This window comes from Macrotis lagotis, chromosome 4, assembly GCF_037893015.1.
Source record: "Macrotis lagotis isolate mMagLag1 chromosome 4, bilby.v1.9.chrom.fasta, whole genome shotgun sequence".
Lineage (NCBI taxonomy): Eukaryota > Metazoa > Chordata > Mammalia > Peramelemorphia > Peramelidae > Macrotis > Macrotis lagotis.
The window spans coordinates 22,529,812-22,547,680 of NC_133661.1; the positions used below are offsets into that span (position 1 = coordinate 22,529,812).

General features: G+C 36.3%; 1 long non-coding RNA gene across 1 annotated transcript; it reads right to left on the bottom strand.

Annotated features, from left to right (window-relative positions):
* Positions 1-649: 649 nt before the first annotated feature.
* LOC141522990 (uncharacterized) lies at positions 650-15,170 on the bottom strand. The gene is made up of 3 exons (XR_012478288.1): positions 15,101-15,170; positions 2,540-2,606; positions 650-1,859 (listed from the first exon to the last, which is right to left on the bottom strand). It is a non-coding gene; the product is annotated as an uncharacterized LOC141522990 (long non-coding RNA).
* Between the last annotated feature and the right edge of the window lie 2,699 nt (positions 15,171-17,869).

Sequence of the window (17,869 nt, forward strand, 5' to 3'; positions counted from 1 at the left end):
ATTATTTGTAAATTTTTTTCCTTGACTTGGGAGCTTTGGAATTTGACTGTTATATTCCTGGAAGCTTCCATTTTGGGATCTCTTTCAGGAGGTAATTATAGATTCTTTTCATTTTTTTCCTTCTAGTTTAAGATGGCAGGGAAGCTTTTTTTTTTGATAATTTCTTGAAATATAATGTCTAGGCTCTTTTTCTGATCATGGTTTTCGAGTAGTACAATAATTTTAAATTAACTCACCTCTACCTATTTTCTGTGTCAGTTCTTTATCTTCTTTTTTCATTTTTTCATTTTGTTTTATTGTTTATTAGTTTTTTATGGAATCATTAACTTCTACTTGTCCAGTTCTACTTTTAAAGGAATTATTTTATTCAGAGAGTTTTTGTGCCTTCTCTATCCTTTAGCCAATTCTACTTTGCAAGGAGTTATTTTCTTCAGTATATTTTATGCCTCTTTTACCAAGCTGTTAATTTTCTTTTCATAATTTCCTTATGTATTCTTATTTCTTTTCCTAATTTTTCCTCTTTCTTTAACTCTTCTAGGAATTCTTGTTGGACTTGTGTGCAATTACCATTTTCTTTGAGATTTTGGCAGTATCTCTTAACATTATTGCCTTCTTCTGAGTTTGTGTCTTGGTCTTCCCCATGCCAATTATAAGCTTTTATGATCAAGTTCCTTTTTTGTTTTTTTTTCATCTTCTCAAAGAACTTCTTGACTTTGAACTTTATTCTAAAGAAGGGTTCTACTCACCTGGGGTGGGGTGCTAGGTGGCACAGTGGATAAGATTTCTGGGGCTAAAGTCTGGAAGACTCGTCTTCCTGAATTCAAATCTGTCTTTGGACACAACTAATTGAGAAACCCTAAGCAAGTGACTTAACCCTGTTTACCTTACTTCCTCATCTGGAAAATGAATAGGAGAAAAACCCCAAATGGGATCACAAAGAATTACAGGTGAATGAAAATGACTGGAAACAAAAAATTACCTTTTATTAAGCTTTATTAGGGAGACAAAAGTCCCAAGTTTCAGGTTTTTTGTGCTGCTATTTTCAGAGCTGGTGGGGGGGGGGGTGCAGTGTCTTTAAGTTTCCATTGCTTCCAAAGTGGTATAATCTGAAAAGAAATGTGGTCAGTGCTCTCCTGGTTTACATTCTGTTCTTTACCCATGAAGGGCCCCTGTTCTTCTGCAATTGCAGGTCCTACTGCTCCTCTCTGCCTTAGAACTGCAACCATGGCTCCTACTTCCCTTTGAACATTCATAAGTGTTTCTCTCTTCCCTTGAACTGTGACCCAGAATTGCCACAGTGCTCAGTCCTACACCCAGTGTTGAAAAGGGTCCCCTGAATTCTCTTTTTTTACCCAATATCCAACCCCAGTACTATCTCTGGCTTGAGAGTTTCCAAAGCAGCTACCACTATCACAGATGCCTCGGAGGTTCACCACTTCCACCAGTCCCCACCTCATTGTCAGAGACCTCATGGGTCAGCTTCTTAAGTTGTCTTGTGCTAGAAAAAATGTTTTGTCTCAAAGTTTTGTTGACCCTGCTGGTACAGAATTCAATTTGAGGTGTTATTTTTAAAGTTGGAGGGAACTGTTGGGAGAATTTAGCTGGATTGCTGGTTCTTATTCCACCATCTTCGTCCATCCATATAGTTGGTATTTTCAGATCAACTGATTCAGTCTATGAATTCAGAGTATTCATTCCATGAAGCAAAAAGAACTATGGAAACTTGAATTAAGAGAATCTAGGTTGGAATTACCAGTATCTGCAGGAGCTTGAGCAAATAATTTTCCTTCTCCGGCACTTTACGTCCTCTTCCATAAAAAGAGATACTTGTATCAAGTGACCTACTGACCTTCTCCCATCTAAAAGAAAAAGAAAAGCCTTGTAACAAAATATTTCCTAGTCAATCAAAACAAATTTCCATATTGACTTTATCCAAAACGATATGTCTTATTCTGGAACTTGATTTCACTGTCTCTCTTACCAAAAGTATATGGTCTTCTTTCTCATCAGATCTTCCAGAATCATGGTTCATCTTTGCATTATATGATCCTAATTCTCAATTTGGACAGAACTGTTTTAACATCAGAGAATTGAGATACTGGGGTGTATGTATTTTTGCTAAGACATCTTATTAAAAGGCAAAATGATAGAAAATTAATTTAGAAACATCTTTCCAAGTCAATGTAGCAAGAGCAAAGTGCTAAAAGGATTGACTGGGATGTACTTTTCATTATTCCAAGATTCATATGGAGATTTCTAATGGTCCTTGAAAATCCAGAGATTATCAAGAAATGGAACTTTAAGTGTCAGAAAATTGCTGTGGCTATTTATTTTAGCTATTCAGAATTGAAGCCAAAAATACTCTTAAAAAGGGGGAGGAATACTGTGGTGCTTACAATCCCCAGAGATACCTCACTAGTTAAATCCTCCCTTCATTTTTTGGCATCATAGGAAAAGCACTGATTTTAGAGTCAAGAAACTGGGTTCAAAGCTTATCTCTTATTCTTAATGGTTTTATGACTTTGTACAGGTCACTAACCTTCTCAGAGTCCCAGTATCCTCCTCTGTTGGATGAAAAGGTGTCTTCTTTCTCAAAATCTCTGCTCCTTCCCCATGTGAATGGAAAATTTTATTGTTACATCATGACATGACATTATAAAATATAAAATGTAATATAATTAATATATTTTTCTGAAAATTTATTGTTTTCTGTAAATTCTGTGATATTTTATGTGAAAATGCCTACAACATTCCTTAGGAAGCCCTGGAGAAAACTGATAGACTGCCTCATTGGCCACTAATGATCTATAATGGTTGTTTTCCCTACCATAACCAAGAAAACTAGATGTGGATACAGTTGCAGGAGGCTTTGCTAATCCATTAAATCTCAGTTTACATATGCTGAGTATCACTTCTTCAGAATTACATGCCAAACATTAGTATACTAATGTTCTGAATTGGTTCTGTCATTCTTCAGAATAATTGGACCTATGTCTCAAAAGTTATTCAGGGGCAGCTAAGTGGCATAGTGGATGGAGTACTGGCCCTGGAGTCAGGAGTACCTGAGTTCAAATTTGACCTCAGATACTTAATAATTACCTAGCTGTGTGGCCTTGGGCAAGGCATTTAACCCCATTTGCCTTGCAAAAACCTAAAAAAAAAAAGTAAGCCAACTGCACATACCTTTTAACTCAAGGATAATAGATCAATTCTCCAAAGCAACAAAGGAAACAAAAAATAAAAGACTTTTTTTTACCTATGAACAAACAAATGAATGCATGAATAATAAATAAATAAATATACAAATTGTGTTTCCTAAAAACTGGAAACTAAACAGGTGTCCTACTAGGGAATCATTAAACAAATTGTGGTAAATTAATGTAATGGAATATGATTGTTACATTAGAAATGCAAAATGGTCACTTTCAGGGAAAACGAGGAACTGATCAAGAACAAGTGAGTAGAAGTTATACAATAATTTATACAATGACATCAACATTTCAGAGAAAATAACTTGGAAATATTTTAAGACTCTCATTCAGAGAACTGAAGATGAAACATACCATTCACTTCTGAGAGTATAAGGGACTTAAAAGCAGAAAAGTTGCCATTTTTCCTAGAAAAAACAAATCAGCTTTTTTTGATCAGAGAAGAGGTGAGGTATATGTTCTAAGGAGGAATGAGTAACAGCCTTTAGAAAGAGTATGTTACTGGATCCTGTCTTTACTCATTCTTCTGTGACTCATTGTGTCTTTTAGCATTTGATTTATGTATAGGAAATAAATACCTGCCCTATGTCTGGCTTATATAGCTCTTTTTATTTCTCTTCCTCTTGAGGAAGTCTAGATAAGAAGCAAAACCAAACTTTTGATATGTTGTCTACTAGTTTTTTGGTGAGGGTTTAACAGCCAATGAATGGGAGGCTGGGGGGGGGGAACAAGAAAGAACAGTCCCCCCAGAACTGAACTAGCTTTAGGAGACCCCTCAGTGGACAAGGGAGGGAGTGGGTGAAATGCCCTAAGTTCTTGGGATCAGCAGTGGGAAATAATGTTAGACTCACATGTTTCCAGGAGGACTAGATCCTAAATTTGTAAACTCACAAATAGGGTCTAAGGATGAAGTCATTCAGCATTGTCAATGAGAGCCCCATACAAGTTTCTGAAAATTATGCATGAATATGTCCACCAATTCCCTTCCACTAATAACAAGGTGGCAAAATTTGCCTTAAATGAAGCCTTGTACTATGAACTTAGATGTTGCTAAAGGCACAAAAATCCAGGGTTGGTTCCATGAAGAAGAGAATGAGAAGACTATGGTATTACCATTCTTTCTAAACTCACTAATAAGATACCATGGCAATTAATTCACTTCCTAATAAATGAAAGTAAATAGGAGCATCTAGAGGGTATAGTGATAAAGTGCCAGGACTGAATTCTGGAATATAGTGCAAAGCCAGGCTTAGAAACCTACTAGCTATGTGACCTTGGGCAAGTTAATACTATTTGCCTCAATTTACTTCCCTGTATGATGGGCCAGAGAAGGAAATGGCAATCCACTCCTCTATCTCTGTCAAGAAAATTCCAAATGGAGTCAAAAGTATAAAAAATTTCAATAAAACAACAAAACAAAGCCTAAAAATAAATGACAAGTTATAAAAGTAGATATGACTTGAAGATGGAGTGTTTTCATATAGACAAAATAGTTAATGTTATGTTCTCCAGAGCCTCTGACTCTTGATATAAGGAGACATTGGATGGGGAAAAAGGATGGAGATCCAGGGTCCCATTCAAGTCATCCATTAACTAACTCTATGTTCCTAAAAGCTATAGACAATTTCCAGAGCCTCAGTGTCATCTATTGGAAGATCAGATGGAGGATTAGAGGCTATCCAAGGTCCCTTTCAACTCAATGTGGTACTAGGATCAGGATTTATAACCCAAATCTGACTTGATTCTGCACCTTTAATTTGTTATTCCTAGGCTTGCTTCCTCTAGGATTGAAGAATCTTTGAAGCAACATAACAGGTGCATCTAGATGGTGCAGTGGATAGAGCACTGGTCCTGGAGTCAGAAGGACCTGAGTTCAAATCCAGCCTTAGACACTTAGCAATTGCCTAGCTGTGTAACCTTGGTCAAGTCATTCAACCCCATTGTCTTAAATAAATGAAATTTTAAAAATAGCATAACCTGACATAATGGATTGAACTTTAGAATTGGAATCAGGAAAACTTGAGTTTGAATCCTACCTTAGTGAAGTGCCCTTGATCCTGTTAACCTTACTCCACATCAGTTTCCTCATATCCAAATTACAGAGTTGTGGAGACCAAATGAGATAAAATAATCTTATTCTCAAGTTTGCAAAACTTGAACAGCTTTATGAATGTCAGATATCATCATCATCATCATCATCATTATCATTATTCATAGCTCAAGCTAAAAGACATTTATTTAACAATCATAAACTGGGGTAACTACCAAAGGAAACATAAAAATTTACATATATTTCTATATGTATGTTTGCATGTATGTATGAACCCATGAGAGAATCTGCAATTTCAGCAGAATAGGGGACTGTCAGTCTTATCACATATGTATGTATGTATCTTCTTTCATGATATGCTCTTTCTTCTACTCATCCCCCAATAGATAAGATTTAATTGTTATTGCAATGTAGAGAAGATTCTCAGATTTTTTTAACCAGCTTTAACCACTCTTCTGCTCATTAATCTTTCACCTCCAATGTCTATTGGGAACCTTGAACTCAGTTTCTGACATGTCTTAAATGCTCTGTATCCAACACTGAACTCATTATCTTTTCCCTAAAACATCCTCATCTTCCTAACTTCCCACACACTGTTGAGAGCAAACACCACCAAGCTCCGAGTCAATCACCTAGATTCAGAATTTGGATGACGCCTCACTCCCTCACGTACAAAACCATTAACAATCTGGTAAGTCCTAACAATTCTACTTTTACAACATCTCATGTGTGTTCCCCTTCTCTCTCCTATAACACTGCATTATTTTATTAGCCTTCAGGTTGACCTCCCTCTCTCAGTTATCCACACTCTGGTCCATTCTCTACCCCGTGATCATAATGAACTTCTTAAGGTACAGGTCTGATCACCTCATTTTTTCAGTTGGTAAATTCCAATGGTTCCCCTTGGCTCTTAGGATCCAATATAAAACCCTCTGCATGTTTTTAAAGACCTTTGCATCTGGCCCCTTCTTGACTTTCCCATACTTTTCCATATACCCTATTCCTCCATCTGCTCTATAATCCAGAGAATTCCTTCCATGAGACACTCCATCTCATGACCTCAGGAATTTTCATTGGCTGTCCACCATGTCTGGTATTCTCTCACTCCTTACTTCTGACTCTTGCCTTCCCTGATTTCCTTTATATTTCAGATAAAACCCCAGAAACCTTTCCTGATTTGCCTTCCTGTTGTACCTTTCCTCTGAGATGATCTCTAAACATTCCTGTGTGCATCTTGTCTGCACATAATTGTTTATATATAATTTCTCCCTCTAAATTGTGAGTCTGCCCAGAGTACCAATCTATGTATGTGACTTGATGTGTATACCCGAGTGTTTTTTTTAAATTTCTGTTTGCCTCAATTTTTTCATCTGTAAAATGGGAATAATAATAATAACATATACATCTCAGGATTGTTGTGAAGATCAAATGAGATAATGATTGGAATGCACTTAGCACTGGCATATAGTAGGCGAAGTATTTCCTTTCTTTCCAGCTAGCTTCTTCATTTCCATTTTTATCACATTTAAAGTTCAGAGTTTACCTGCCAGCTTCCAAATTATCATTTCTCCAATCCTTTATTCCACCAGTATGTTCCTAAGTGTTTAATATATGTTTATTGGGTTAGAAACTTCCTCCATCAATGAAGATGGACTGCTCATTTCTAATTTATAGTCTTGGAGAATTAGGCAGAGAACTGAGAAGTTCGAAAGCTTACCCAGCTTCACGTGCGAGCATACAGCAATTAGTCCTTGAACTCAGGTCATCCTAACATTCAGTGCTTTAAAGTCTCCAAAGCCCAAAGTCTCTATTATGTCATTCTTCATAAAATATTAATCAAATTAATAATAAATGATTATTTTATTATATTTATTAGTAAAATCCATAAAATCTTAATAAGTCTTACAACAACTCTGACACCTAGTTTCTACAAGAGTTTTACAGATGAGGAAATAGAAATACTAGGAAATAAAATGACTTCACCTTGGTTATACTTAGTAACTGCTGATCATCGGATTTGAATTCAGATTTGTTGAATAGCATACAAGTTGAACCTTTTTAGAAAAGTGATCCCTGAAGTCATAAGGATTTATGTCCACATTTCAAAAGCATATAATGAATTTGGGCAAATTTAGGATAAAATTCGTTCTTTTAGCATCTGCTATGTTCAAGTTAGGGGCAGTTAGCTAGCACAGTGGATAGAGTACTGGGCCTGGAGTCAAGAAGACGAATCTTCCTGAGTTCAAATCCAGTCTCAGACTCAGACACTTTTTATCTTTATGACCCCGGGTAAGTCACATAACCTTATTTGCCTCAGTTTCCTTATCTATAAAATGAACTGAAGAAGGAAATGGAAAAGCACTCCTGTATTTCTGCCAAGGAAAACCTAAATAGGGTTATAAAAGAGACACAATGGAAAAACAATTGAACAGTGACAATGGATTTGTTGGATTTGATCAAAATTTCCATCATGAGCACAGATTAGAGGATTCAGCAAACTTTAAGGTACTGAACAAATTTCAGTTATTTCTTTGATCTGGCCCAAAGTTGAAAAGTAGGAGGAAAGTTGATTAAATTGTTTTTAGGAAATTGCAAACCATTTGTACAAAGGCCAAGCTTCCCTTAGTATCAAAGACCCATCTTCTCAATACCGTCTTTTTACTACATGGCTTCAAGCTTTGGAATACCACTGGCCCCAAAGAACTAAAGATGGGCACCTTTAAGATGAGTAAAAGCCAAGGTTGGAATGACCAAGCCTTCAGCACAGAATGAATGAGGAACTTGAAAGAACCGGACTAAAGGAGGTCCTTGACAGGAAGAGACAATGGCTTGGCCACTTGAAAAGAATGAAGAATGGTGATCTGGAGGCCAGGGGATTCCATTGACATTCTCTGGATAAGGGAGAAAGGAAGAAGGGCTGCCAGTGTCTTAAGTGGAGAATTGGGGGTGGGGGTAATTTGGGCAAGATTCTCACACGATGACTAGACATATTTGGGCTGTGCTCTTTGGTCCTGCACAGAATTCCTGAATTGAGATCACAAAAACACTGAATCTTTGATTACTTATCAGTATTGTTTTAGCAGTATCTACTTCACAAGGCAGCTGAACTCTGGGAGTGAACATATTTCCTCGAAGATTTTCTACTTTTTCACCTCAACCTTTGGGTTTTCTTGACTTCCCTGAGATTCCAGATGAAATCTCACCCTCTGTCGAAGCCTTTCCCAATTCCCTTTCGCTCTAGTGCTGTCATTCTTTGATTATTTTCAATGTATGCCGACTATATCTTACTTCAATATGCTGTTTCCTTGTTGTTTCCTACTTTAGACTATTAGCTCCTTGAAGGCACAGTGTTTGTTTTGCCTTTCTTTGCAGCCCCAGTGTTTAGCACAATGCTTAAGAGATAGTGAATGCCTTCTAAGCACTTGGATATTTGACTCTTCTCTGAAAGATTAGTGTCCAGCTATGCATTTGGATACCACTAATTGATTAATAATCAATTCAGGAAATGACAAGGAGGATTCAGGAAAGCCTGGAAAGATTTGTGTGAATTGATACACAGCGAAATGAGCAGAACCACGAGAATATTATGCACAGGAATGGCAATATTGTAGTGATGAAGAACTGTGCATAACTTGACTCTTCTCAGAAATACAATGATCCAGGACAGCTCCAAAGGACTCATCATAAATAATGCTATCCACCTCCCAAGAAAGAACTGATGTTGGCTGAATACAGACTGAAGCATTCTCTCTCTCTCTCTTTCTCTCTCTCTCTCTCTATCTCTCTGTGTCTCTCTCTGCTCTCTCTGTCACACACACACACACACACACACACACACACACACACACACACACACACACACAAACACTTCTCTTTGCTTTTTCTTTCTTCCTTTTTTCCCCTACTCCTTCCTTTTTTTTTGTATGAGTCTTTTTCTGCAAAATGGCTAATGGAAATCTTTTAGATGACTGCACATGTATAACCTATATCACATTGTTTACTATCTCAAGGAGTGGGGAGGGAAGGGACATAGCGATAGAAGTTGCAACTCATAACTTTAAAAAAAGGAATTTGAAAATTATTTCTATATATAATTGGGAAAATATAAAATATTTTTTTAAAAAATTCATGATATCATGAGATTTAAGGATGAAATGGTCTTAGAGAGCATTTTCATTTTATAGAAGAAGAAACTAACTCACCAAAGGGAAGGGATTTGTCTAAGATTAAACAATTCTAAGTAGCAGAGTCAAGATTTGAACCAGATACTCTCTTTGGCTCCAAAATGCTGGGCTCTTGACTGGTCTGCTAATTGTTAATTCAGTCCCAGTGGTCAAACCAGGTACACACCAGATTAAGACTTTGGCTTTTGTATTTCTTTGTGAGCTCTTCCAAGGGCTAATAGGTTATCCCTACTGCTCATGATTTGCTGTTATTAATTTATATCCAAGTCTGTGCAGACCCAGGCCATGGTCACATTTGAAACATTCATTAAATTAACAAGAATTGCTGCTTAATTCATTATGCAGAGATGGCAAGACTGTGATCCAGACAGTAGCAGAGAAATAGTGAGATAAGAAAGACTAGTCTTTTGAAAATACATTTTAATTGTAAATTACTATACTACATTTGTACACACACACACACACACACACACACACACAGAAGTAGCTTAGCACTGAAATAAGAATCCTATAAAATAGCATTTCCCTTTGTCTCTCCTGTTGAATTTGTAGTGGGAGGCTCATCCCTCCCTCCACTGCCTGTTCAAGTCAGTTCCTGTTTGCAATCTAAAATTACTCATCCTTCTTTTGTCTGAAAAATCAAACAGGAAGCATCTGTAGCTGTCCTCAAATTCTTCCTGGTCGAGATATATCACTACAATTGTCTGCTCTAAGTGATAAGAATTACAATTGACAGGAACTTTAGTCAGTCCCTAGTCAAACACTTCATTTGTAAATTGGAAAACTGAGGCAAGGGAGAAATGATTTGCTAAAGATTAGATAACTCCTAATGGGCAGAAGCAGGATTCAAACCCAGGTTATTACAAACTAATGTTTCTCTACTTTCTATCACCCTGTCATCTTTTGAATCCTTATATCTCCTCCAATAGGTCAGAATTTTTGGCAGAAAAGAAATTTTGCTTTCTCTGGACTCTATCTCTTTTTTATTTACCATTATGTCTAATGCTTTGGTATTATTTAAATACTTATTAATTCTATATTCACATATGAGTAGACACACATACATATCAACATACATATCTATATTTCATCTCTATGTGTGCACATATGTACATAGGTCTATGTATATCTGCATATAGAATGTGTACTGTGTTTGTGTGTAGGTTCAGTGAGCACTGGGCAAAGATATCTCAGATAAGTAGTAGCCACAGTTGAATGAATAGCCTAAATAGGATCTGATTCTTGGAGCTGTCACTGCCTTCTCTGCCATTCCGTCACCACTGATCTGCCTGAGATTATTCTCCAGATCCAGAATCTGCCCAAGTGTGCACTTTACTGACACATTGCCTTTGAGAACCTATTACCTTTTGATGATGATGTTTGTTCTTGCAGAGGACCATGACATCAGGGAGGTGATTCTATATGAAGCAAGTGAACTGATCTGAGTGAAGGAGTGCTGTGCAAATAGAAATTTGCCTCACTTTCCAGATATGAATCAGCATCACCATGTAGTAGAATGGAAGCTTCCTGAGGGCATGTTTCATTACTGGCTTTAGATCCCCAAGGTCAAGCACAGTACCTGAGTCACTATAGATGAATGAGTTGATGGATTGATTGTTTTTACACAGTAGATGGTTAATGAATTTTTGTTGAATTGAATGTCCAAACCATGATGAGGAATTGAGGGAGGACTTTGCATATAAATATAATCGTAAAAAAATTTGATAAGTAAAATACATGACATATAAAATTACTGTTTATGATGAGTCTATATTGGTCTCAGAAATTCAAGGATAATTTTATGCTAGAAAAATAACCAGAGTAATGGATCATATGAATTAAAAACATAAGAAATAATATAATTTAATCAATAAAAGTAGAAAAAGACCTTTGATAGATGCAATGTCCATTGATGTGTTTTTAATTGCTAAAATCATTAGTATTGAAGGTCATCTGCTTAACATGCTAAAAGAAAAGCTTTCTTTGCAACTAAGACAAGAATTATATGCAATAGAGAAATATTAGAGATGCAGCCCCTGGCACAGTGCCGAGCCCAGAGTTTAATGACTGATTTTTTCCACCAACAATGGAAATAAAAACAGGGTGTGCCCATACTATCTGACAAAGTTTTAGAAATTCAAAGAGCCAGAAAATGAACTTGAGGAAACCATAGGCAATGAAAAGGTTAAAACATCTCCATGCAGATGGTATGATGGTATATTTAGGAAACTCAAGAGACTCAACAAAAAAGAAATGAAATTGAGATAATAAATAGCTTCAGTAAGATAGTAAAATGTGATTAATCTACAAAAATCACACGAATATTTGTACTTTTCTTTTTTAAAAAGAAATTGAAAATATTATTTTATTATTGGCAAAATTCATTTAATAGTGGGAACTAACATATACCAAGTCTTCTTAAATATATCTATAAAATAGTTTTAAATAGAAATAGAGTTTTTACAATTTTGAGATATAAATATACATATGAAGCAGTTGAAATGACATGATGAAACAATAATCCAACCTAGATTAATTGATAGAATCAATACAATACCAATCAAAATGTCAGTGAGCTACATTGTAGATATAATTACAATATTTATATTCATCAGTAAAATTGGCTATGAGACATGGAACATTATTTTCTCCAAAGACATGAAGCTGAGCCTCCCCTAAAGGAAAATGAAAGATTCATGATGGGGATGAGAAAACTACAATACATTACAAATGAAGAAATGTGCAGAGGAGTTGGTGTACAAGATGTCATTAGAAAAATAGATGACTGAGAGGGCACCCCTCCCCCCGGACAGGAAAGATGATTTTGCCCGAGACTGAAGCTGAGGGATAACAAACCCTGTGGGCTCCACTGGTTCCCATGAAATGTCAAACAAATCTAGACAAGGTTAATGGAGTGTTGGGCAGACCACTTGGAAAAGACAACACAGTGTAAGCCATCATGACTGGCTTCCAACTTTATCATTGGATGATCTTGCCTCATCACCATGATCACCAGTCCTTTCAAGAATTTGAATATTTTAAGTAAAGATGTGGAAGTGAGGGGAGAAATGAGAGGGAGATTTACTCAGTTAGATTTCAAATTATATTATAAAGCAGGGTATCTGTTACTAGATAAATGGATCAATGGAACATAATTATCTAGTGCTCAAGTTCAAATAAGCAAAATAGATTGGTGTCTGAAAAATCCAAAACCACACCAAACAATGGGAAAGAAGATCATTGCTTAACCAAATAATGTAGGAAACTGGGATGGAAATCGAGTGAAAAGAAAGATTGCATCTAGTCAAATGGGTTAAGGAAAATGTTGCAAGCAGTAGAAGCCAAAAGCCCCCTCTCTACACCCCCCCCCCCCACAGAAAAAGGATAGAATTTGGACCGCAGCTGGTTCAGGACCAAGGATGGGTCTCTGTAGAATTTAGAAATTAGCCTGGTTAGTTCTGTTTTCTGTTCAGGACTCTCCAGCCTAATTATCTTTGCTAATATTTTCTCTCAAAATATAGACGTGTCAATAAGAAAAATCTTAAAAACAAGAGACTGAGACCAGATTCAGTGGACAAAGGTAAATGCATTCAGTTCCAAAAAAACACAAATGCAATTCAAGAGGAGAGATCAAAAGGTTAAAATAATAATAATAATAATAATAATAGCAATAATGATAATGATAATAATGTGACAATGAGACAGGTAGCATTTATATAGTGCTTTAAGATTTTTAGAATGTTTCATATATTTATATATTAACTCATTCGATTCTCACAACAACACTGGAGATGGGGCTACTATATTGTACCTAATCAGCAGATGACAAAACTGATTTTTGAGAAAAGTTAAGTGACTTATCCAAGATTACAAAGCTAATAAGCAGGCTTCTGAGGCAGGTTTCAAATTCTTGATTCCAAACTCCACGCATTGCATCAAATAGCTGCCTCAATAATGTAAGTAGGGTAAGAAAGCCCACGATGATTTAGTCTATTCCCTGAATTCTAGATTAGGCATGTACAGAATTCTGCCATTGTGGGCTAAGGAAACAAAACTAAGTAAACCATAAGGGATGCCATTTTGGACCACTGTTTGAGTGATAGAGTGGGTCATGGAATGATGGAGGCCTGTAGGCTTTGGGATGGGAGGAGGGAAGAATATGCATGACTGAACGAAAACTCCTGCAGATCTGGGAAAAATTAGAATTATAGCTATTTTTGCTTAGCAAATTTGTTCCCCATCAATGGCTGCCAGCCAGAGCTATGTGGACTAATAATGTATTAAGATACATTCAAATTTCCTTCATATAATTCCTGACCTGGGAAACCACAGTGACAGAAGGGCCAGGAAGCAACAACTCCATCTCACACCACATGTAATAAACATTAAAATGAATCTATGACCAAAAATTGGGGATAAAGCTCATAAATGCGTAGAGTAAAATAAAATGATACATTTTTCAAAATTGTGAAAAAAGGGAAAATATATTCTGTAAGCATCTATTCAACAAAGGAAATTTTTGCAGAAAATAGATTGATTTGATTATGTAAAAATAACAATTTTACACAAGGAAAGAAAAATGCTGGGGGGAGGGAATCCTTGACCTACATATTTCTGACAAGAACATGATGTCCAAATTTATAAAGAATTAGCACAGAATTATAAAAGCAAATTCCATTCTCTAATAGATAAATCATGAAATAGTTTTCATAAGAAGATACACAAATCATCAATAACCTCCAGAAAATGTGATCTAATGTGCTAGTAATTAAAGAAATGTGGAACAATTCTGAGATGTCACTTATTAATTTGACAAATAGAGTTTAAATGTTAAACTTTAAAAGGATTCAGTTCACTGCAGGTGGAACTTTGGAGAAACAGGCTTGTGAATTAATGTTAGTGGTTGTCAGTTGATGGAATTCTTATGCAGAGCAATGTGACTTTAGGCAATAAAAGTCTATATTGAAGACTATATTGGAAGCAAGTTTTTGATGAGAGGTACTCATCTTTAAAAATAATAAATAAATGGAACATGAATAAAAGAGCTATTGCTAGCTACACAAAGCTCAAACGACCCATATATCCAATGAGGGAACAGCTGAGCAAATGCTAATATTTGAACATAATGGGAAATCATCGCAGCCTATGACATGCCAAATATTTAAAATAAAAGTAAATCTGAGAAGGCATATGATGTCATTCAAATTGAATTTGGATCAGACATGCCTACTGTAATTGTAGAATCATAAAATAATATCATATCCACAAAATACAGTGAGGGAAAAATAAAGAATCCAATGAAAACTGAACAAAAGAGAGCAAGACAAAAATGCTGAATTTTATTAAATGACAGTTGACAAGTTTGAGCCCAGGGAAGAGTTGAAACAATGCACCTACCTTCCTTCATTGCAGAGATCAGAGGTTGATTGGTGGGGAATGTTGCATGTGTTCTGACAGAATCAATATATATCAGTTTGCAAAGTTGTATTTTCTCTTCCTTTTTTTTAATCTATGTGATATTTAGCATTTATATGACATTTTAAGCTTCATTTTACAAACATTATCCTGTAATTCTCACCATAACTAGAGGAGGGTTCTATTATTATCCCCATTTGACAGAAGAGGAAGCTGAGACAGACAGAGGTTAAATGACTTACCCAGAGTCACCCAAGCTAGTGAATGTCTGATGCTGAATTTGAAATGAGATTTTACTAAATCCAGCTCCAGTGCCCTTCCCATCTTGCCACCTGGCTGTGTCGTGTGAAATGACTCATAGTTAGGGGAGGGAGGGGTGATATATTTAGAAATGAATGTGAATTAAAAACAAAAGACATCAATAATCACAAGATCATATTTTTAAAGGTTAAAAGAAAGCTCAAAAGCAGCATGGAAGGGAACAGGATGTTTCTGTTATCGTCTAATTAAAGTTAATGCAGACCTTTAAAAAAACAATCTGTAAAGAATGCAGCTTTTAAAAAAAATCTGTTGAAATCTTTGAATGTTTATTTCATTGATGCTGACTAAGTTTAGAATGTCTAAATAAGGATGGCAGGGGGTGGTGGTGGTGCAGAAAGGAAACAAAAACTTACTATCTTAGGGAAAGCTTTCAGTTAGAATTGAAATTGCAAGAATAAAATCAACAATAGCTCACATTTGTATAGGGTTATAAGATTCGCAAAGGATTTTGGTTTGTTTTAGCCTCACCCCAATCGTCTGAGGTAGGTAATCCATGTATGATGTCTTGATACTGTAATCTTAACATTATGAGTACGGCTTACCAAAGGGGGTGATCTCAATCCGTCCATGCTCCCACATCCTGTTTGGCTCTTGTTTTTGTCCTCCTATGAACAAAAAAACCACTCACTTCTCTGGTCCTTTGTGAGTATTACAACAGCTCTGTAAGTCACAGAGTCTAAATATGATGACATCCATTTACAGATAAAGAGACTAAGACTGAGCTTGTAGGTGGCATGCTTAAGGCAATACAGCTAATCAAAGATCCATCTAACATGTTGAAAAGCATCTTTCTTCTGTTCTAAATATATGTATCATTTATGCATGGATGTATGTCTATATGTTCATATGTGTATATAAATGGGTACATATTTTCCTGTGGACAGCCAGTCCCTTTGTTTGATATCTGAAGATGTCCAAGCAAATGTTTTCTGGATGATGGTATTTGCATTGCTTCTTGGTTGTAATTCATCAATCATAATATACTATAGTCTGCCTAGGGCACCACTGTTCTTTGATTCGTGCACAGTTTCTATTCTTCAAAAATCAAATGTGTTATTCAGTCGTTTCAGTCATGTTCAATTCTTCGCGACCCCATTTAGGGTTTCCTTTGCAAAGACACTGGAGTTGTTTGTCATTTCCTTCTCCAGCTCATTTTACAGATAGGGAAACTGAGGCAAATAGGGTTAAGTGATTTATCCAGGGTCACACAGTTAGCAAGTATCTGAATCCAAATTTGAACTCAGGTCTTCCTTTGTACCATCAGCTCATTCTACCAGAAGCAAGGTGGTTTAAATTCTACTTCTGATATATATTGGCAGGATCAAATGACTTAAGCTAACTGAGCCTTGGTTTCTTCACCTAGAAATTAGGGTCCTAATTCTGTCTGCACCTATCTCATGGCTCTATATCAAAGTTCAAGCGAGATCATGTTTGTAGAGGACTGTATAGATCTTAAAGCGTTTAAAGGCTTTATTAGATTCAAATTTATTATGATGGTGAGCTAAAAAGGAAGGGGAGAGAAAATTGTTCAGTCCTCTCTGAGAATAAAGGTAAACAGATAATCCCTCTGGGCTTCTGCATCTTCATCTGTAAAATAGGATGGTTGGACTAATACTTCCTGATCTATAATCTGCTGAAAGGGGGGGAGAATCAGGCCTCCAACCTCTGACCTGAGAGGGTCATCTCTGAGGGATTGTTGAAATTCCTGATCAGGAACCACGTGTGCTCAGACTCTGTACCCTTGCTTCTGTTCACTGCTGAGTGCCCACATGGGCAGCCACCTCCACTTTGGAGAAGATGATGACAGACTTCAATTTGGTCATCCTGCCTGATGGGCATCATAGTAGACTTATCCGTATCATGGACACTGTACAGACCACTCTCTAAAAGCAAACCAAGTATTCTCAATATGGGTAGCATTATATTCAACTCAGGTAATGCCCTGGTAAATATAATTGTATATAACCTAATATTTCTAACCAATTATGTAGAAATTGGAAATGTTTCCTTATAATCTAATTCTTTGGCATTCACCATTGTCCTGTTCTAGTGGTTTTCTTTTTAATATTTAAGTATAGATATAAATTCTAGGAGTAATTTAATAAACATTAATACAGAATGTTTGTCATTAGAAGATATGTTTGCCACTTTTGGGCTGAATACGGGGCCAGAAAACAGAAATACTGTTTTCATTTCCTCTCGTTTTTAAACCAGAGCAGCTTGAGAGGGAATGAGATCTGGTTGGGTTTTTTAATCCAATGTGATTTCTAATGTCAGGTACTCAATCAGTACTTTCACTCACAATGGGGTAGGATGTACCAATGATAGTATCAGCAGAGGAAAAGCTCCATTTCAGAAGCCCTAAATCAATTCAGGTCATCAGAGTGAGCTGTCCTCTTTCCAATTCTTGGTTGCAGCAACTTACTAACATCCTAGCACCCAAATGCATGCAATTACATTGATTGTCAACTCTAAATGGAGAGACAATGCAAAAGGGAGAAACCAGTGGTCTCAGCCCATTTTCATCTCACTATATGTAAGAGAGAACATTAAGAAATAATCAGAATTCACGGCTCAAGCCTAAACAAATATTTTGATTTTGCCTGTGTTGTTTTTTTTAACTTTGACTCTCAGTTAAGTGAGTCATCCAAGGTCACACAGCTAGTAAGTGCCTGAGATCAAATTTACAC